Below are 21,747 nucleotides of genomic sequence, written 5' to 3'. Positions count from 1 at the left end.
TAACGCGATCTCTGTATCGTTACCGATACCGATACATTTTACTGCCCCACCCTTTCTTCACCCACCATATTTCTCACTCTTATTCACTGTCAATGGTCCGCCTAGCCCTCGACAAGAAGACTGTGGACACGCCTACGTGCTCCGTAACCGGAATTATGGAATTATACCAAACACATGTCCACTGTTTTTCTTTGAAACTGGCGGAAATAACCATGCTGTGTTCATCAAAAGAGTTGAGGTCAACGAACAGAGGTCAAGTCTTTGACAGTGCGCTCTGGATTCCACTGCTAAGCTGCCGTGTCGCACTGAGTATATGCTGTGGCATTGTTAACTTCGGATAGGGTTCCTTGGTCATTGACTCCACAGTATGTGTGGGCCTGACACTAACGAAATTGTCACACTGGCCTCTGTCAGCTGCCGGAGAGACCACGGCCTGCAAGGATGGAAGAATACGACTTTGAGAATCAGCTATTGATAAAAGTCCAGCATAACCTGTGGACGTATGAAATATGCTGTCTTTTTACTGCAAAACTGTTCACGTAAGGGATATTTCTATGTGCATCATCTTCGTATTTCTAACAAAAGCATCGCGCAAAGTATCGCGTTACTTTTTTAGTAACGGTAGCGGTACTCCGTTACTTTAAAAAAGAAGTATCGATTTCTGTATTTCGATACTTTTTACTCAAGTAACGAGTATCGGTATCGCGCTACCATATTTCGGTAACGGGTACAAGACTGGTAAATACTAAAGCATGCGAGTGGTAGATGTCACATATGAGGTTTCCTATCGCCATTCTGGCTACAGGGTGATGAACTCTCTCTTTTTCCGCAAGCGTGGGATGTGAAGCGTTGTAACGGGCCACACTCACACTCACGCCATGGCGGCGTGTGCAGACTAGCGGGGTGTCGAGGCGTGCCCTCACTGTAGGCTAGGGAGCTGGTGGCGTAGAGACTAGCCAGGGGTCTAGGGATATGTGCGATATTGTTCAAGGCCGGTGAAGAGGGACCCCTTGCTCCCAGACGTTGTCATGTTATCCAAGAACCGGAGCCCTCTGAGCTCCGAGTGGATGCTGACGGGCTTTTCCTTTGATTCCTGGAAAGTTTGGGTGACACTACAGAAAGTAGGTACACAAAGAGCGGTGAAGAAGGGCCTGTCATTGTGAAATGTTGGTGCGAGGCACACGTTTGACGCCACGCATATAGAATACGTGATAAAATAGAGATCTGTCAACACCACCTAGACATAGAAAGCCTGCTCACTCGCCGACGTGACGGAACAACTAAGGGTCAGCCAATCAGGAACGTGTTTTCATAGCCAATCACAAACGTGCTTTCAGAAGTCGTAGCTTTGGAGACGAACCGCCATCGCCTGCGAGTAATGATTGAACGTCCCGGCGTACTAAAGGGGAGAGACTTTGAAATAAAGTGCAAAACGGTCCCATATCTTTCTCAAAAGCGTGTTGCACATTTGTCTACAGATTTAAGTCTGCAGGTTTAAGTTAGGCGCAATCATTTGCGAGTTCTTGAATTCGCAGAACGGGGAACCGCAGCAGTAGCTGACGAATTCTGACTTTATATGTCCACGTAGCGAAGGAGGGAGAGGAGGCAATAAGCAGACCTTCTGTATCTAGGTGGCGTTGGCTCTGTGCAGGGTGAGCAGCGATCGTGCATAGCTGTCCTATGATTTTCCACTGATTCTACGGAGCAAATTAAGCGTCTTCAATTTCAATTTTATTTTCCTTTCGGATGAGAGAGTAAAAAGCCAGAAGACTTGACGAAGACTCTGCTCCCAAGAATACGTCGTACAGCAGTATTACAGATCATAGATTGAGAAGTTACCCGTCAAAAAGAACTCGTTACAAGTTAAGTTACCGTGTGGAAAATGTAACTAAGTTAATAACGAAGTTCTTCAGCCTGAAATGTAACTCGCAGTTACTGAGTTACTTTAAAAAAAGAACGAATTATTTCCAAGTTACTTCGGATACAAAATAGCATTACGCAGGTGTAGCGCGCGTGAGCAGTTGAGTTAGACCTTGAGTTGCCTGCGGAGGAATGCAACACGCTTAGATCGTTTTCCTTTATGTCCAACAATAGACCTCTCCCTGTTTGTAAACAAATGACGTCATAGTGTTCGACAGCGCCAAAATGTGGTAGAATTGAACTACGCTCGAAGCTAGAGGTGAATAAGGTCGCGCCCCAAAGCCACGCTCTTTAGGGGATTACGATATGGTCCCTTAAAGGGACGCGACCCTCGGTCCTACTTTTCTTTCAATGCGAGGCAGCGACCAAATGCCTGTTCGTGGAACCCAGCCCTCTCCCTCCGATTTGTTTCGGTTTCAGTCTGCCTACCAATGTCATGATGACGTTTCTCTGGTAGAGGTCTATTCGAACGCTTTGCATCTTTACTTCCTGTGGGCGAACAATGATTCAGCTTCATTTCAATGGCAGCGGTTCTTACTTCCTGAATAAAATACTGTCATTTATTGAATATCACGTTTTATGTTAAAAAATGCCATGGAGGAACCGGAGAGAGAGCAAGAAAATATGTGGATGTGAGTGAAAAGCGAGTTAAAAGTAACTTGGAACTTGACTTAAGTTACTTTGGCAAAGTTACCTGAAAAAGGAACGAGTTCCTCTGAAAGTTACCACGGCGCAAAAGTATCGAGTTAAGTTACAAGTTACCAAAAAAAGGAACTTAGTTACAGTAACGAGTTACTTGTAACGAGTTACCTCGAACTCTGTTACAGATAAATTATACAGAAGAAGCACATAAACAATAGAAATTCACTTAATCCCTGGATATAAAGAAATAGCACAATTCCCGTTTAGAAAACAAGGAAGGGTCTACTGACGCACCTATAAACTGATTAAACAAAGACGCCGACATGTACTGCAGTGACTGTTTCTTGTAGTTAGTTCTACATATACATCAAATTGCACAGCTCTAAGTTTATAGGAACAGGATCGTTTCCGAAGGTTACACAAAACCGAGAATTCGGCACGATTCTTACGAACAATTAGAGAATGCGTTAATGTCAATTTATAATTAAAAAACTATGAAATTGGTACAATGTTATAACACTTAAAAAGGTCTCTGGAATGCATAAGAGAACGCGAGCCAGCAATAATTTTCAAGGCTCTTCTTTGCAGGACAGATAGTACAGTTATGTTTCTGCAGTAGTAGTACCCCACACCATAAAACAATAACTATATCTAGAAACAAACAGTGAATTATATATTTGCAACTTTACATTTTCTGGCTGTAGATAACGATGTCTACATAACATTCCAGTCATCATTGCTAACTTTTTGGCAATAAAACTGCAGTGCAAATTCCATGTTAAATATTCCGAAAATATGACGCCCAATGGCCTAAAAGAAGATACGGCCTCAAGTTCCTGGCCGTCATAATGAAGTTATAACTTTAAAAAACTTATAATAAAGTCATATTAAAGTTAATAACTTATTTCTAGGACGAAACAACATTGCTTTCGTTTTCTTAATATTAATGCTTAAGCAGTTACAGTCTGACCACATTTTTAAGTTTTTTAAAGTGTCGTTTGCTAGTCTTTCAAGTTCTATAACTGATGGCCCAGATAAAAGTATCGTAGTGTCGTCCGCATATATGATAAAGTTTAATCTTACTGTGCTAGAAGCTATTGGAGAAATATTTACGATGTCATTTATGTACAAGTTGAAAAGTAAAAGTCCTAAAATACTGCCCTGGGCAACACCTGATTTGACACAGGCAAAATCAGATGTAACAATATCTACAACGACAACTTGCTCTCTGAATGATAAATAAGATCGCATTAGGTCTAGAGCAGCTCAGCGAAATCCATACTATTCTAATTTGTTAGTTTATATTTCATGGTTTAAGCAGTCAAATGCCTTACGATAATCTACGAAGATCGCTGACGTTAGACGCTGTTCTTCGAAATCATGTATTATAATTTCCTTAAGTCTCAATAGAGCCGTCTCTGTAGACTTATTCTTTTGGAAACCAAATTGGGGGGGAGGGGGAGCTGTCTTAAGTTTGAATGTAAACGTTTGAATATGAACGTCTTCTTTCCTCTGCAGATGGTTTGGTTCGCTTGCTTAGACTAGCGTAATGCGCGATCAGTGGTGACACCAAGGTATTTACATGTCGTGCATCTTTGGGTGGGAGCGTTGTCGATGCTGAGAGTAGGGGAATCTTTACACGCGTATACTTCCCTAGGGGAGTGCAAACCATGCATTGTGACTTTTCTGGTGATGCTTCGTGCCCTCACGAGAAGGGCCGCACTGAGACCGATCAGGGCAATTTCATCTGTGTCACGAATTTTCTCCTTTCCTCACTCCCACGATGGGGAGACAGATGTCGTCAGCGTAGAGGGTTATTGATAATTGGGTGTTTACGTCGCGAGACAACTGAGATCATGAGCGACGCCACAGCGGTCGGTCTGTGGATTGCTTTTTGCCCACCTGAGGGTTCTTTAACGTGCGATGAAAGCTCATCACACGGCACCCCGTATTTAACGTCCCTCGCGGAAGACGGCGTGTCTAAGCAACTTGTACCCTGCCACCAAGTTGCTGGCGTCCTCGGCCGGGTTCGAACCCGCGATCTCGGGATCAGAAGGCGAACACGCTACCGACTGAGCCACCGAGGCCGGTTCGTAGAGGGTTAGGTGAGGGGCGTAGGGCCGACGCTTCGGTGAATTCCAGCCATGATTAGGCTGAATAGTGTATAGTAAGCGATAGAACAGTGCCCTATGGGAGCCTTCGTTCAAAACTTTTTCTTGACCCTAATGCACCCGCTGTCGGACACGTCGAACGCTCTGTCGGATTGAAAGTCAGAGAGGTATGTCAGCACCGAACTTCACCGCACAACCCACTCCTAGCCAATCCTAATTCCGGATGATATCTTTCCTGAAGACTAGGAGGCGTACGCCGCCGTATACTTTTCGAAATCAAAAGTGATAACGATATCATCCTGTGCAATGGCTCTGGTGCTTGAGTGTGTTATGTGATGAAGTGGCATTGCGTGTAAATCTGCGCCCAATTATTTTTCTGTTTTAAGAGCACAAGTGTCCAGGTTCCCCCATGTTGGTGCGTGAGTTACAGAGCTGAAGAGCTTCGGCTACTTTTTTCTCTCTCACGTGCAGAGAGTGTCTTCCCCCACCGCGGTATATCTTTTCTTATTGCATCATGCAGAAAAATGATAAAACTGCTGGTATACTTGAGATCATCGTACCCGTGCTTCGAGCTACAAATGATTAGAACCCATCGGCCGTCTTTCCAATTCTCATTTGCACGCATGGCATATTCGGAAATCAATCGTGCTGGAGTAAATTAATCAGTCAACGTCTCACCAATCAACGCCTTCGCAGCTGGGCCGCTTTAATATTTCAATTTATATTTAATAAGTATAATAGAGGTAACATCATAATCTAGCCGTCCTTTGGTGACGACGAAACGTCCTCCAGTTGCTCAACCTTCCTTGCCCAAGAGCCCACGGTGTCTTCTAAGAGCCGACAGAATGACCTCGTAGTTCGAAATGTATCCGTGAGGGCGCCGGTAATCATTCATTCAGGATTAGGAGACTCGACAGATTGCTGGTCATCTAAGCTACTAACATCTGAACGTTTTACAGACTCGTCTATAGACTGAGCGAAATGAAGTTTCCTGCACTACAACGTGGGTCATATGTCACAAGTCTATTTCCCCGCTCAATGGTGCAGCAAAAGTGTGGATATCATCACATTTTGTCTTCACAAAAATCACTACAAATCGGTACAAGCGCTCCTCCTTTTGACCGGGGGATTGTTCTCATTTATCATATCGCGAATTGCTACCACGGGGATATAAGAAAGGTCAGCCATTTATTCTTTCGTGTACTTTTTTATGGTTCCTTTATACTAGGATACGCTATGAAAAAAAGACACGTCACAATGGAAATAAAAGCTGTTTGTCCAACATAACTACGTTGCCCAGCATTTCCCGTCTCGATCGTTTTCCACTTCTTTGAGCATGTTCCTTTATTCGGTGCATGTACATTGTGCCCGAAGAAATACGGCATTTGTGAAAGCGCCGGTTTGGATACTGTTCTAACTTGCAAGGGTCTCAAGAGGTGACTTTATTTCATAGGTAGCCAGTACTATTCGTGTCGCAGCATGACGTGACATTTTTTTTTTCAAGACTGTAATGCTTCCTAGGAAGTAAGACTTATAGCACGACGGCAAACTTCGCATTAAAGAAGGCGAGACGGTAACTTAACGTGTCACGAAACCTTCTTGTATTCGTCACGCTGAGGAGCCACCATGGAAAATATTTTCGCTGTGTGGTGTACTGTCGCTGCGTAATCAAATGACAAAACATTTGGAGAAAGGAGCCTCGGACGGACGGGCCCTACCACTTCGTGTGACGTCGGCAGCACCCTGTGCATTTCTGCTTTCCTTCTTTCTTCTCAAGTCACCCACGAATACCCGCTTCCACGGCGCCGGTCTTACGTCACCAGTCACATGATTAGTACGGCCAGGGGGATTGCTCACGTCACGATGTACCCTCCTCTTCCTCCCCTGGTTCGCAGGGGAGGAAGTTCGCTGTACACGCTCTTTGAAAGAATGTAAGGCGGTTGAATAGCGCGCAGAGGAAAGGCCTCTCGCGCCGGTTGCAGGTCACCTGGGCTCGTCGTTTTCTCGCATGAGCGTATGCTATTTGTTATAGAACACACTGCTGAAAAAAAAAAGTGTTTGGAAGGAAGGGGGGCACCTTTCGCCCTATGCGCTAAACTGTGACTTGCTTTGATGTCGCTTTTCGTGCGCACGCTCACCTATACATGAGCTTAATTAATGCGGTCTTTCACGGCGCAACAAAGCTCGGGAAGTGGGACCAAGAGGCATTCTAGCATATGTTTTCGCCTTGCTTTCATAACGCACGTATCACATTACTGTAGGCTTGACTGGGCTGCTGTTGTCGAAACGAAGCTGTGGCCTTTGTTGCAACTGTTCTACTATTCAACAAAGCTCTGCTGCTTTGCACATCAATGGCACTCTACTATTCCAACGACAAGCATCGTGCGCAAACACACACGCGTATCGGCAGTACTAAACATGAAGAAACAGACTACTACTAAGTACTTTGAAGAAACAGAAAAGGGTACCGAGAAGTATTCTTCGTTTGTTTCCGCGTATACTCCCTAGGTTGGAGCCAATCCCCTTCCAGAAGAAGCAGCAGATTACGCTATTAGCGGCAACAGAGTGGCCGTATTAGAAGCGGGATCTTCATTACGCATTATTCACGAGAGCGGCTCGGCGAACTGGCGCCCATATCAGACAAGCGTGATTAATCTTTCGCAGGATATGTGAAGCTAATCCCTTTGGGAGCGGAGAACGAAGCGAGCCTTTCGAATTAAGAGATCGACTGCACCATTCGAGTGATGTCTCGTACGCTTTTTTTTTTCTTTTTCATGACTGGCGGTCGTTTTCTGTCGTTGCGAGGCTGATGTTCCGGCAAATCCAGCGTAAAGGGGTCTGCATCGATAGGATTATTTTCGCCTAAATAAGGAGGGGCTACCGACACGTTGGCAGTTTACCGGCACGGAGACTTTCTTATCGAGCCTTCCGCCTTTAGTCAAAATAGCCCAGTCGAAACTCACAAGGGCTTGCGCCGATGTTACTGGCAGGGAAGGATAACGGACGTATTTTCGTTACTGCTATATTTTAGTTTACGTTATCCGTTTCTGATACCAGCTTTTAATTTTGTTTCCGTTACGTTTCTGTTACTGTTTCCGGTAATGGAACGACTGTTACAGAGCTGGCGGGAGGACAGCCAGTCTGGTTCTGTCAGCACCCTGTTTTGCCGAAGTGTTGCTTCGATGACACGCGTACACACTACTCAAGTAATTTTCCGTCGTTGAAATGCGCACATCTTGCAAGATTTATAAAGAAGTGTAGGAACATGTCTTCAGTCAGTCTTCTGTCTTCAGTCATTCTGAGTCCATCAACCCAAGATGGGCGTAACTTTCATGCTATGTCGCATTCATGGGCGGACGCTTTCAGTAGTAAAAATACTGCCAAAGCCACGGTAAAATGAAGGAAGTAAAAAATAAAAATAAGAAATCATATGCTGTCATCCCTGTGCTATGGTGATGCAGAGTACGTCGAGTCTATGGTGTGTAAGTCTCATGTCTTGATGTCATGTAAGTAGGTAATGTCACGAAAGCGGGTGATGCACCCTCGATATCCAATATTGGGCTTTGTTTCCATGCTGTCGTGTAGTGTAGTATTTAAAGTATTACAGGGAATGGAGTCATCAAAATACAAAAATAAAATGAAAAGTCACTGAAATGTCATCGCACAACAGTAATAGCCGTTACCCGAATTCAATACCGCACGATAGTTTTCGTTCCCGTTTCTGTTTGTGGTAATGGAGGACAGTTTTATGAGTTTCCGTTTCGTTATGGCTACCATCTCCAATTTCGGTAATATACCGTTTCTGTTTCCGTTACCATTACCGATACCCTTCCCTGGTTACTGGGCGAGAATGTAACGAACGGTTCAGGATATATTTCACCCCCGAGACTTAAGGATGTCAGTAGAAAACAGTGGACCGTAGCGGTGACCCATGGAAGTGTTACATCATGCCCACGAGCTACTTTGATGATTTCGTAATCATTTGTCACTGGTTGATTCATTATGTTTGGCATTGTGTCATCATCCCCACCAGCCTCTGGTGGTTCGTGCTACTAAACGCGAGAGTGTCGAACCGAAAGTTTTATCGGTTCGGTTCAGATTGGGATTCAGATGTACAGGTTCGGTTCAGATTCAGGTGCAGGGTGACAAAAACCAGTTCGTTGTATAAAATGTGTGCGATGGAACCGTAGGTATAACTAAAAAATGTGGCACAGCAATGAGCTCAATAAGCAATAGCACAATGGCAGCAATGCTCAATGGCACAGAAAAAAGAGAAAGAAAAGGGAAACGGCAAAATTGGGTAAAGCAGTTTCTTTCCGAGTTTTCCCTCGCCATTGGAAAATTGCTCAAAATATTCAACCTCGAAAATGAAAATATGAACGAAGAAAACCCCGAGACACTTTTGCCTAAGAAAACATAAACTTCAGGCAAAATATGGTTCATTCAATACGTGGCCAACAACAACAATTATATTTTGACGATGAAGTTGGCAGGTTTTCCAATCTAGTGGAACGCTACCCCATACCTATAGGGTGTCTAATATGAGTGATGACGTTGATGATCGGAGTGTTGATGGCGATCGTGATCGTGATGGTGTGAATGTCCGAGGGCGCTGTCGGGGTCACAATGAGTCCTTTAGACCAGTCGCCTAAAAAAAACCAACTACATGACGTAAGGCACCCCTGGTGTGGGCCGCGGTGTCCCAAGGGCCGAGGATGCAACACAGGTTGAAGTATTTCACCATTTTTAGATTTATGACATATTCACGATGATAACAATGCCTGTAACCTCCGCAAAGGACCTCTCCCCGAATGATACACAGGCTTTACGACAGTCTAAACACACACACACACACGCGCACGCACGCACACGCACGCACGATCGCAGTTTGAGCGCAAAGCTGCGAAGAAAGGAGGTTATATTGACAGGCCACACGAGGGGAAAAGGGTTACAAGCCTTACCCACGGTACAAACACGCGCCGTGAGTAGGGTTGCCACCAGGCCGGTTATTTGCTCGCTCTGCCGGTTGCCGGTAGGAAGGTGATACCGGCAGCCTTTTGCCGGCATTTGTGGCTCAACACCATTCATAGGGGCTTTTACGGGGTTTTCCTTTCAACATTCGACTACAGCTTGAATAAATCGGGAACACAGACCCAACTCCGTAGTCACCAGTCGTTTTCTTAGTTATTCATTATCATTATCATTGTTGTCTTGAGCCAGTACGTACGTTCTTTCTCTCTCTCTCTCTCTCTCTGTATACTCTTCACCCCTCACTTACTTTGCCTTTCCCGCGAACATTTCCCCTTTCCCTTTATTGCACCTCCTCTCCCTCAGCCGGTATTTTTCACTACGAAAGGTGGCAACCCTAGCCGTGAGTGCGGGAATCAGAGCTATCTTACCAAAAATGAGGTCACACGACGGCTTGTAACCCTTTTCCCCCCCCCGTGTGGCCTGTCAATATAACTTCCTTTCTTCGCAGCTTTGCGCTCAGACTACGAGCCGCAAAAAAACAGGCGGAACCAAGGGCTCATTTCCACGGATTTTCGGCGAATTTATTTCGGCAATTGCCATTTCATTACGAGTGGGATTATGTGCTATACTGAGTAAAATGACCACGTGGAACCCATTTCCGCAAAGAAAACGTTAGGTTGCCTTAGGAAATTTCGGAGTTCAATTCAAGAAATTAACTTTCCGTCAATTGAAATGAAATAAAAATGTTCCCAATATGTGGCAAAAGTTATTGGCAGAAAAAAAACTCTTGACCGCATGTCACTCCAGGGATGACGTTTTTTACTATGAATTTCTATGATGGCTGGTGGACCACCCTGTATATAATTCGGTGCTTTACATCGCGAGACGTAAAGGCAGAGAACTGCTATCATAAGCGACGCCACAGTGGTCGGGTCTGTGGATTAATTTTGCCCACTTGAGGGTTCTTTAACGTACCCCGAAATCTCGACACACGGCACACCACATTTAACTTCCCTCACGGAAGACGGGCGTGTCTGTGCAACCTGTACCCTTCCACCAAGTTGCCATAGTCCTCGGCCAGGTTTGAACCCGCGATCTTGGAATCAACAGGCGGACATGCTACCGACTGAGCCACCGAAGGGGCTACAGTATAATCAACGCCCCCGGTAGTTTTTCTCTTCTTTTTCTCTTCTCTCCGATGACGACGCCCGTATAGGCGTCGAACCGTTACGACACTTGCACTGAACGGTTTAAAGTGACGGAGGGCAACGTGTAGTTCAAAAGTTTCAAACGAGTGAGTGTAAAATGACGCTCTGTTGATAGGATTGGTTTGGTTCAGTTAGGGAAAGGAAAATTTGCAGCTGGTAGTAGACTTGCATTCATACGCCAGTTCAGCAAACACAACTTCAAACAGACTGACAACAGTCGGGGAAAAAAAAAAAGAAGAAAGAAAAGAGAAACAGAGTCACACATTTCACGAAATTATTTGGGTACTTTTTCTTAAGCATGAATTATTCGTGGATTTACGTCTCGCGACAACTATGATCCCGACGCTACAGCAGTCGGTCTGTGGATTAATTTTGCCCACGTCAGCGTTCCCTAACAAGCACTAAAATCTCAGCACACGGCACAGCGTGTTTAACGTTCCCTGCGGAAGACGGCGTACCTATAAGCAACTTGTACCCTGCCATTTTTCATTCTTAAGTGCATACCAAACTCTGTATATCAAGGAATTCTGGTATTGACCATTCGGACGTCGGTGGCTTACTGGAGTTACTGCCCATGCTCTCGGAGGCGGCATGTTCAATGTGAATTATGACATCAACAAACATATTGGGTCGCCATCCGATATTGCTTGGAGTGTTATCATGCGTGTCGCTCTTTCCTTTATTCTAGAGTGAGCTCTGCAACTGTGTTTAATTTTCGTACTTGAATTCCTATTTTTATACCACTATAACGTTTCAACCGCCACCAACAATCATCATAGCGTAACAATCATCACCATCAGGGGACATTACCGAAATGAAAAGCCTCTATTGGCCCGTAAACAACGATGAAAGAACGCAGTTCTAGAAAAAGTTCAGTATGCCCATCGCCCCATCTTGGGCGTGCATCACTCCTCGATTACTACGGCCTACGACCTCCCACAGAAGAAAGAAGCAGTCCCTGTCCTCTTGTCGCGATATATCAATGGCTTGTCCTTCACTAACCTCCTCCAAGCACCAGATACCCTACACGAAAACATGGCAGGCTTCCCCTGGAACACAATACACACACAACAGGACTGTACTTTATAGTCCGACAGGGCGGGAGCTGCAAGGAGAAGCTGCGTCTCAGGTGTCTAAGGCCCTTTAGAGAGGCGAACAAGAAGGCAAGGAGGAGAAGGCCATTTTTCACAGCCCTTCTCTGTTCTTCCTTCACTGTAGTCGCAATAAGTTGGCTTTTCTTAGTTCGACGTTTTACCACCACGCGTGGCATGGGTGAGGTATCGCGAGCGCGTAAAGTGCAAGCCCGCCTAGATTGAAGCCGTCGCTCCTTTGTTTGTTGCCCGACGTATTCTCGGTTCCCGATGGTCCACTGAACTGTAACGACCCCCGCGGCTGCATTTGCAAGCCGGACAGGATATATTTCACGAGCCTTCTCGCGTTGAATTTGCCGCTGTTGCTTCGCTTTCGAAACGAGAGTAGATGGTCCTTTTGGATATTGTTATTTTATTTCACTCTGCGATATTTCCCGTCAGCGATGGTCGTTCGCACGCACTGGTAGGGACCAAATTTCACGACCGAGTTATCGATGAGCTATGCTCTATATTTTCCTAATGGGGACTGTAACCTTCGATACCGTCACAGGTACGCTTTTCTGTTTCGTTGGGTCGGGGCCTTCAGTGGTTGTTGGCTTTTCCTCTGCATGTTGGATAAAATGCGATGCTGTCTTGTCGGAAAGTACGTAAATGTGTGGTTGCACTCTACTTACGTTACTGAAGTAGAAATCCACCAGTGTTCCCCTGCGAAAAAGAACACATGTATCAATATTTGCATTCCCGAGGAAATAAAGCAAGCACTAATATAACTCTAAACATGAAAATGAAAGTAATCTGTCAAATTACCGGACTTTCGTAGATATTAGTGAATTTTAGTATATCGTACGCTATCGCCTTTGCGTACGTTAGAGATAGCGTTGGTGGTTCTGCGCACGCGCAAGACACAAGCAGAGCTTTGCGCATTGCGTAGGGCCACTACGCTATTCTTTACGTACGCAAAGGCGACCACTATTGGGGCGCAACGAAAATGACACGATGAAGGAAACTGTCAAATCAACGCCTAGGTACGTGATGTCAGCCTCGTGAAAGGACTAACGCGATACACTTAGCGCGTTTTCGGAAACGTTATTATGAACGTCTTCCGATCTACTGAAACACTCTATTGTATCCGGTGGAGAAGCTTTGGACTAGATGTCCGGAAGAAACGTAGATACGCACATATTTCCAGTTCGTTGGTTGGTTGGTATAAAAAAGAAAAATGTGGAGATCTTGGCCCAACTCTTCATGGGGCCGGCTATTTCCAGTGATGCTATGTAATGTAATGCTGTGTACGAGGCAGAGTCAAAAAGTGACAGCAATCTAGCCATAACAAAAATTAAACTCTCGTGATAGACTGCTGCGCTGTAAATATGTTTTGGCCGGTCACTAGGGCGATCTGCGTACGAAAGCATGGGGGCTTGATGGGAAATGTCTCGTGACCACAGAACTTTCCATATGACGGCCCGCTTGTCAGCATGTACCAGGCAAGAGTAGCGTTCGGTGATCCGGTGTCCTCTGCGCTGCAGAGGGCAAAAAACCTACGGGCATTCGTCGCAGAATGTTGAAGCATGCAGTATGGAGACGCATATGTGTCACTTCGACAGGTGTACCAGTGGCACAAAAAGTTCCAAAGTGGCATGTCAAGTTTGACTGACGCCTCTCGATTCGGCCGAGCTCACACTTCGACGATGCCGGACACAAGTCTCTGGAGTCGAACGGCTCATACACAGAACGCGGTGTGTCACCGTCGAGGACGTGGCCGAAGAATTCAACATTACTCACGGCTTGGTGTACCATGTCATTCATAACATTCCGCTGTACAACCACAAAGTATCCCGTATTCGCGAACTGCATTCCGAGTGTATCGGTAGAAGTGGAAAATTTCGTGGAACGGCCCCGTTCCTTGTCTAAAATGACAGAAAAAGGAAATCCCAATTTCGTGCAAGGAAATGTTCTCAGGTGCCATGTCTCAGGCAGGTTCATGTTCTCAGGCGAAAGGTGTCATGGGCGACGATTTTCTATCGAATGACCTCAAAAAAGAGTTTTCAGAGGGTACGTTCGCTATGCTTGCCCACAGAATGCCATTATGGTCGTCCATACGGCAAATGGTCGTCCTTTCGCGCATATCTAAGCACAGGTGTACTGTGTGTACAGTAATTTCTACGCCTTTGTGATTTGAGATTTTTAATTTCCTGCTGCATAAATAAATTACGTAATCTTTTTGTTTCTTTGTTTGTTTGTTTCTCTGTATTCTGCTGTTCACCTGGAAAAGCCAACTCGTGAGTTTTTGCCCCGATGTAAAACGTAACGTTAAAACAATGATATAAACCCGATATGAAACAACGGAATTGGGGCATTTATTTCGTAGTCTAAATAGTTTCCGATAAATCAGATTTCTATACGAAATAAATGCCGGCAAACGCACGTCGAATTGCTGTAAAAAGTAAATACCAAAAATCCAGCAACCCTAAATATGATCGCCGCAGATAGAGTTAGAGTGGGGATTCTGATCCTTCAGCTACGGTTTTGCCGTTTGACGCTGCTATGGGGCACGCAAGACGGGCAGACGCGTAGGTACATCCACCCCTCCCGAATGTAATCGATAGAGCACGGTCAGTTGAAACGTTCCAGAAAGGAGAAATGGATTTTCTGTCTTCGGCTGCAACTACTAAGGTCTGCAGAAAACCTAACTGGCTCAGGCCACAGAACAGCTGGCTGCGGCATAAAACTGGGCGCAGCTGTGCAGACCGGGGTCTCTCCCGAGAAGGAGAATTCTCCACTGGATTTCGCTCTTTTCTTGCTAAAGCTCTCTGTGCTCCCGTAATTTCAGTTCCTTTTCCCTTTACTGCCGCACCACTCCGCGCCCTCTAGCGTCTACAGTTTCCCCTTTTAGGGCGCAAAAGAAAGAAGGATGAAGCACAAACGGGACATTTATTTATTTTCAGGAAGGAACCGCGTTGGCCCTTTCTTAATGTCTCAGAAAAGCCGCGGAAATGAGACCACTTTTCATTAGGCCGCACTCATTTACAAAGAACAGGCTTCGATCGCAGATCGTTCTCAAGATGCCTGCAGTTTTTTAGCAGCTGATATGGCGAGCATTGTGTAGTGACTGAAATAAAAGAGGAGATTAAAGTGTAGCGGGATACTCCTAGTTAGAAAATTGTTCCGATGTTTCAATGTTCCTCCGATAGAACATTGTTCGAAGCAAGAGGCATGTTGTATATGGTCTATTGCATACAGCTCCACGCATGGTACATCGTGCCAGCACTGTATCTGCGTTATTCGTATTTGTCAGAACTGCAAATGACTGATAGAGCTTCAAGTTGCAAGTATATTATCTTTTTTTTTTTGTTCTGTGTTTTATCATGTAAAAATGATGACAATTCCTACTTCAACGGCAGAAGGTGAAGAGCGCGCTGGTTGAAATCCCACATGGTAAAAGGACGCCTTATGTGTACTTTTGGTGTCAGGAAAATAAATAAATAAATAAATAGCACACACCTGGTAACGTGAGTGTGATTGCAAAAAGGAGTGAGTTTTATCCGCAAAACTATGAGACACCGATTAATAACTCCTTAGTCCTTTTTTCCTGTTTTCTTTGTCACATCACCGTCACCTTAGTTCTTTTCTTCCTTTGTTGCCTTCCAAGTGCAGAAACGTCGAAAAGTGCCATTAAATAATCACATGTTATTGCTGTCGTTACTGTGTAGGTGTCGTTTCCTATCTCTTATTGGGCATGAAAACAAGAAAAAGAACGATGAACGCAAATGTGAAGATGACCATCCGTGTTTCGGTGCGAGCTCCCTCCCCTGCCCTCCTCCGCTTTGAGGATGCCATTTTACAACCAATCGTGGTTGAGAACTAGTGATGAAGAAATCGTTAATGCGCTGTCCTGTCCCATTCCAAGTTCAGAACGTTTCCGTAAGTGGCTTGGACGCATAAAACGGGAATCGCGCGCACGAGGCGCTTGGTGACTATCATGTTCTTGCGACGCAGTAATCTAGGATGACAATGCTCTCTACGTTGTTTGAGAGCAAACGAATGTGGAGCAATATTTCCATTGTGATGCATTTGCTGGAAGTTACGCAATTTTGTAATTCGCTGATCATCGGCAGAACCTCCTAGGAATACATAACGATAACAAATATGAAATATCGTACTTCATTCGTATTTAAAAATCACTTTGAAAACGACAACCTGCGGGAAGGTCTTATATGACGAATACAACAAGGTGTATGAAGTATAGACACGGTAGTTCAGGTCACTTTATCGAGGCCCGTTCGTGTCACCCCGAAAAATCCTCGTAGTTATTAACTCGTTCCGTCGTCGAGATTTGCTTCCGTTATTTTGAAGTCCCTGCGTGTCTTTGGTGCGCTCATGTATGTTTTTTGGTATTTTTTTTCTCCTAGTGGGGGAATAATCGGTCTGCAATGAGCAGCCAATCACTTCCTTCCTTCCAAATTGTACCAATATGTTCATATAGCGTGTTACATTTCATCGTACCTTTCCTGTATAGCACAAGTTTTCCTTATGTTATATAACAGCAATGAGTGTGAAACTTCTTCAATAATAATTTTCATTCGTAATTTTTTCTTTTACAAATCAATCAATCAATCAATTTTCATCGTTTTTATTTCCGGTTGGTGCTCACCATCCGCCGTACAGTACTACACTAATGACGCACGTCGAATTGTTTTCACAATTGTTTTCAACGGTTTGTTGTATTTAACCTTGCACACTTGACGTCACAGGTTAAAAAAAATAACACAGAAGCAACGCCTCAAATAAATGTAACTGTCCCTCACACTCTTGTCATTGCTCTAGTTCGCCGAGAATAGAATCAGGAATCCGAACGAACGGGACCCATTTTTTTTCAGTCCCTCACGACTCTAAACGCCATTTGTTCCCATTGTGCCGAGTGTTTAGAATCTACGACAGCAATGAGGCCCATCGCCCAAAAAAGGAAAAAGGTCACTGCACACAGCGTGACGTTCCAGTGCGATAGCGCACTGTGTGCGCTAACCCTGTGATCAATAAGCAGGGAACCCAGAAGTAAGTCATTATTGATTCCCTCTTTTTGCTCAGAGCGCCAGTCCTTTTTGACATCTCAACTTGTCCATTTTTTACAACGCCGTCGGGAAGAGGGAGGCGTGGTTTGCGTTATCTATCATTTTCTTAAAAAGAAGGTATCTTAGCTCTTTTTTGCGCATGCCTTCCAGTAACTTTTTTCTTTCTCTGTACAATGGCACATTATCTGTTCTGAGATGAAGACAGTCTTTGGTGAAGAGAGAGAGAGAGAGAAGGATGACAAACAAAACGGCATTCACCTTTCGTTCGCTTGATCGTACCCGTTAATTAAATCCTGATTTAGCCTGCATGTTTTAAACGACTGAGTCTTTTTGGAGGGAATTAGCGATGGCGTGCTCTTTGGACGTCTTCGTTCCGGGTTCATTCGCTTCAGCGGCGAGTGTCGTTGGCGCGTGCGATCACTTCCGGCCAGCCAGATGTGAGCGGTTCACTTGATCTGTGCATGTAGTACGTACATTGACACTGTGCTGGTGGCGCGACCAGATGTCGCAAAGCTGCAATGGGACCTTAATGCGCAGTCAAGCCTTTGATTGCTTCGACATTCGTCACTAATAACTAGCACTTTGGAATGATGTTTGATGTTGTGACTCTTACGCCTTTGTGCACATTAACTGGCCACGAGTCCTCCGTATCATACTAAGGATGAGGACGTAATATCACAAGTCATCCTACATCCAATCGTCTCATCATTTCATATCTCATACTAACCAGTGCGCCCTAGCGTAGATAGTCACAAAATGTGGCAAATTTCTTCGCTCATAGTCACATGTATTTGTTGCATGTAGAGTGTATTTGTTGTTGATGTTGTATAAGGAGTTCGCAACACAGTGACTCCTCGAACCATAATATGTTAAACAGGTTGGAATATAATGCGCTCCTTCACATTCGTCTCTGCTAGTAGTAGTTATGTTTCTTGTAAAACCATACGAAAAATCGATTGAAGCGCATCTAAATGAATGATAACACGCTGATTAGTTGAGACGATACGCCCTGACACAAGGAGGATAAAAGTCGCCACAACAACAGAAAAGAGAGAGAGAGGAAAACGTAGCACGCCATTCCCGACGCACGGCAGATCGTGACGGATAACGTGAAGAGGAAACGGCAGTACTTCGCGCTGTAGCGCGCTGTACGTTCAGCAGCTAAAAGTGCCCAAAGATTAACCTTCCTAAATATTTTCCGTAAAGAACATCCGCACAGCTTTCGTTGCAGGTAGAAATCACATAGAAGCAAGGAAAAGAACAGTATGAAAATCAAGGGGAGGGGGAATTGTTTTCATGTTAGCGCTGGGCGAAGCAAATGTGGCTATGAGGGGGGGGGGGATATGTTTAATAGAAAGAAGAAAAAAAAGAGGAAATGTCAGCCAGGTTGGTGCCGGCTTGCTACTTCAGAAAAAAAAAAAACACAGTCACAGCAGCACAGGCATGCACGACATAGAACGAGAAAGCCCGATCAGAGGGTGGACTCAAGGCCCGAATCTTGCGGGAAGCGGAGCAGGGCTGTGGTGACGACCCACTGGGTAGGCCGACGAACGGGACCAAGGAGGGTGGCCATGCACATTGCGCTGCACCCAACCTGCATTAGGTGGCGACGGAGGGCTTGCCGTTGGGGAAGGTTCTGCTGGCAGTGCACGAGATAGTGAGGAATATCAGCCACCACGCCACAGCTGGAACACAAGGGGGAGCTGTATTGGCCCATTTTGTACAGAAGCAATGGAGAGCGGGCAACGTTGGGACGGAAGCGGTGCAGAAGTGATTGCTCGTGGAGAGTGCAGTGACACGCAATGAAGAAGGCAACCGAGGGGTCGAAGGACTGCATATGACTGCTGTAAGAGGCAGCTACAGATCTGAACACTTGGGCACTGTGAGCACACCAGCGGCGGATAGATAGATCGCAAGCCGAAGCGGTAAGGGGCAGACATGCAGTGGCAGGAGTGGCAGCTGCGGCAGCGCGTGAGTTACCGGACAGGCCCACATGACCGGGGACTCATTGGAGGGGACAAAACATGACCATTGGCGCGGAGCCAGCTGTACGTCTGTATGATCAGGCTGGGTATATCCTATATGAGGTTGGAGCGGGACAACATCAAGAGGAGGAGGGACGCTTGTCGGTGAGGACAACCCATTTAATCAGGTGGCAAGCTAGCAATGTATTCCAGGGCGCGCAAGGATGCCGAAGAGTTCATCCTCGGTGGAGGACATGGGGTAGGGCAGTGTGTAGATCTGTTCGTGGAAAATCAATGCTTACTCTTGCTTCGAACCTACACACACATATATGTGTGTTCCGTTTGAACTTTCAAAAGACCAATTAAAAACTGTCCCACTGCGCCAACCGCGAATATTAGCGTCGTTGCATTCGCGAGTGGCATAGCGTCGTTGCGAGTGGCGTGTAGGACCAACACTTCCTAGATAGTAGAAGTCCTGCGCAGTACGTCATACAGGAAGGCCTGCTATTAGAACTGTTGCTGCTGCTATATGACGCCAGTGAAAGAGCGAACACGAGAATATATCGGTAGAGGTACTGAGGATCAGACACGTTGATTGGTTGTGGTAGTGATGAAAAAATACGCACGGTATCGTATTCTCGAATATCTCGATGGCTACGGAGATGCCAAGTAATCTGTAGTTTGTGAGCACCTATCTTGATGGGCACATTTCATTTCCGAAGATAGCTTAGAATGAGGAATAACTTTTGCATCGCTGTGTCTGCGTATGTGTATGAAGACACGTACATCGTGTAAAGTACGACCTGTAAAACGAGGGGGTTAGAGGCAGTGGTGCGTTGTCCAACCTTTATGATTAGTTCTGTAGTAATTAATTGTGTGAGTGATTCAACGGACTCTAAATTTTTTTTTTCTCACTGTTCTGACTTTGTGTGACTATTGGTATGTTTTCTGAGTTGTTTACGTGGTATGGAGTAGCCGGCTTCCACGTTGGTAATGCCGATTTTCTCAATTTGTTTTCTTTTTCACTCACTCACTCTCAAAAAATAAAAAATAAAAGGAATCCGGGATATATTGAGGGAGAACACCAGGAGGGATTATGTGATGGGGGGGTATAGGCGCGGTTTTTCACCAACGTTGGTTAACTTTAAACCGAGATCAAGGGTTGCTAAAAATTGAAGTCAACACTCAATTCTTTTTTACAAACGTTAGTTTGTGACGTGACGAATGTTTCAGTGACAAAAACTCCCTTTAGTGAAGCAAAGTTAAGCGTTAAATTCAAGTTGAGGGACCGTTGATCCCGGTTCAAATGTTAACCGGCGTTGGTGGAACCGGGCCTAAGTGTTCTGAAGCGACTTCGGGGAGAACTCCACTGCCATTTGTTCGAAACGTCTCCCATGTCACAAATCAATTTTTAGCATGGCCGAGGTGTCACTCCTCAAGAGTGGACACTGTATCCAGTTGCTGCTGTTGCTGCTTAAAAAATAACTCAACACATTTTTCCCTTTCGCGGAGAATGACCCACCACATCATCATCCCATTTATGTGTGTGTGTCCCTTTCGCAACACTTCTAAGAGGATGCGAGTGAAGCACACTGTATAATGACGCACCGTATAAGGCAGATACTTAGTATAAGTGCAAATATGTAGTATATGCAATACTGCATGGAATAGATCATCATTTGACCAGGCGAAAGCGAAGCTGTGTAGACACTGAATGGAACGAACTAGGCTAAGAGCTATGATTTATCTGCTGGACAACTAGCAGCGCATACGGAAGCCAGGCGCACTAAAGTGTGAGGCATATATCTGATAAAAAGTGTGTTTATGGCGTCAGAGTTTTCTAGTCACCATCGTTTGCGAGAAAGAGGGGGATCGTCTATAAAAGCCTCATGATATACGGCGGCAGCTTATCGGTATGGCAGAAAATGCATTGGAAGCATGGGAAGGATGAACCGAAGAGGAGAGTATGTAACGATAAAAAAGGAGAAGGCGTGCTTAAGAGTCGTACTAGACTTGCTTCTGGAGGGAGGATAGACTTTGAGGGGAAGTCATGAAGTGACGAAGGTGCAGGTTAGGTAAGGTAATCTTCAGATTGAGGTACTGTAATATTCGGGCTGTCTCTTCTGTGGTTGAGTTTGACTGTATAGTACAGCCCAGGTGTTCATTGAGAATAAATACCGATTTCTAGCCGCTGTGTTGTGCCTTAACAAAAAAAAAAGTATATATATATATATATATATAGAAGTTCAAAAAAAGACGCGGAAACAGATTCTAGGGAAGTTACAAACACTAGTTTTGTTACATAGGGAGACGTTTCCGCGTCTTTTTTTTTTTTTTTTGAACTTCTGTAAAATTTCGTGGCCGTTTGATAATCCTTTGACCTCACCACAGAAAAAAATAAAGGTATGCTGCGCTGTTTCTGTGCCTCAACACCAGGGATGATCGGTATGTAAATACTTTGTAATTAAAATAGTACTCAAAATATAAATACATCTATTTATATTTCGTATTTAAATACGCTTTTTGGAGTATTTATTTTCGTAAATACTTTATAAATACGCGAGATACTGATTCATATCTGAAGTTACCTTGCATTTGACCTTTCGGTAAGATGTGCAAAGCAGTGTTTGGGGAGCCGCGCAGGGGTGCCGTGTTTTCGCAAGCATGCACATGCCACAAACCATTTTAGATGGCCAGTTTTTCACTGCTGTTGCGGACAGTGGTGGATCGGGTGGATCCCCGGACATGTCGGCATCAGCGGCAATGAAGAA

General features: G+C 45.0%; 1 protein-coding gene across 1 annotated transcript in view; it reads right to left on the bottom strand.

Moving 5' to 3' along the window:
* The window catches only part of LOC135385917 (protein artichoke-like), a 230,301-nt gene that overhangs the window by 94,075 nt on the left and 114,479 nt on the right, over positions 1–21,747 (bottom strand). The window contains exon 2 of the mRNA XM_064615542.1: positions 12,618–12,648. The gene's annotated coding sequence lies outside the window, so the exon portion shown is untranslated. The remainder of the gene's footprint in view (positions 1–12,617; positions 12,649–21,747) is intronic.

The sequence above is a fragment of the Ornithodoros turicata genome, chromosome 2, assembly GCF_037126465.1.
Source record: "Ornithodoros turicata isolate Travis chromosome 2, ASM3712646v1, whole genome shotgun sequence".
NCBI classification, from domain to species: domain Eukaryota; kingdom Metazoa; phylum Arthropoda; class Arachnida; order Ixodida; family Argasidae; genus Ornithodoros; species Ornithodoros turicata.
This window is presented reverse-complemented; position numbering and strand designations above follow the sequence as displayed.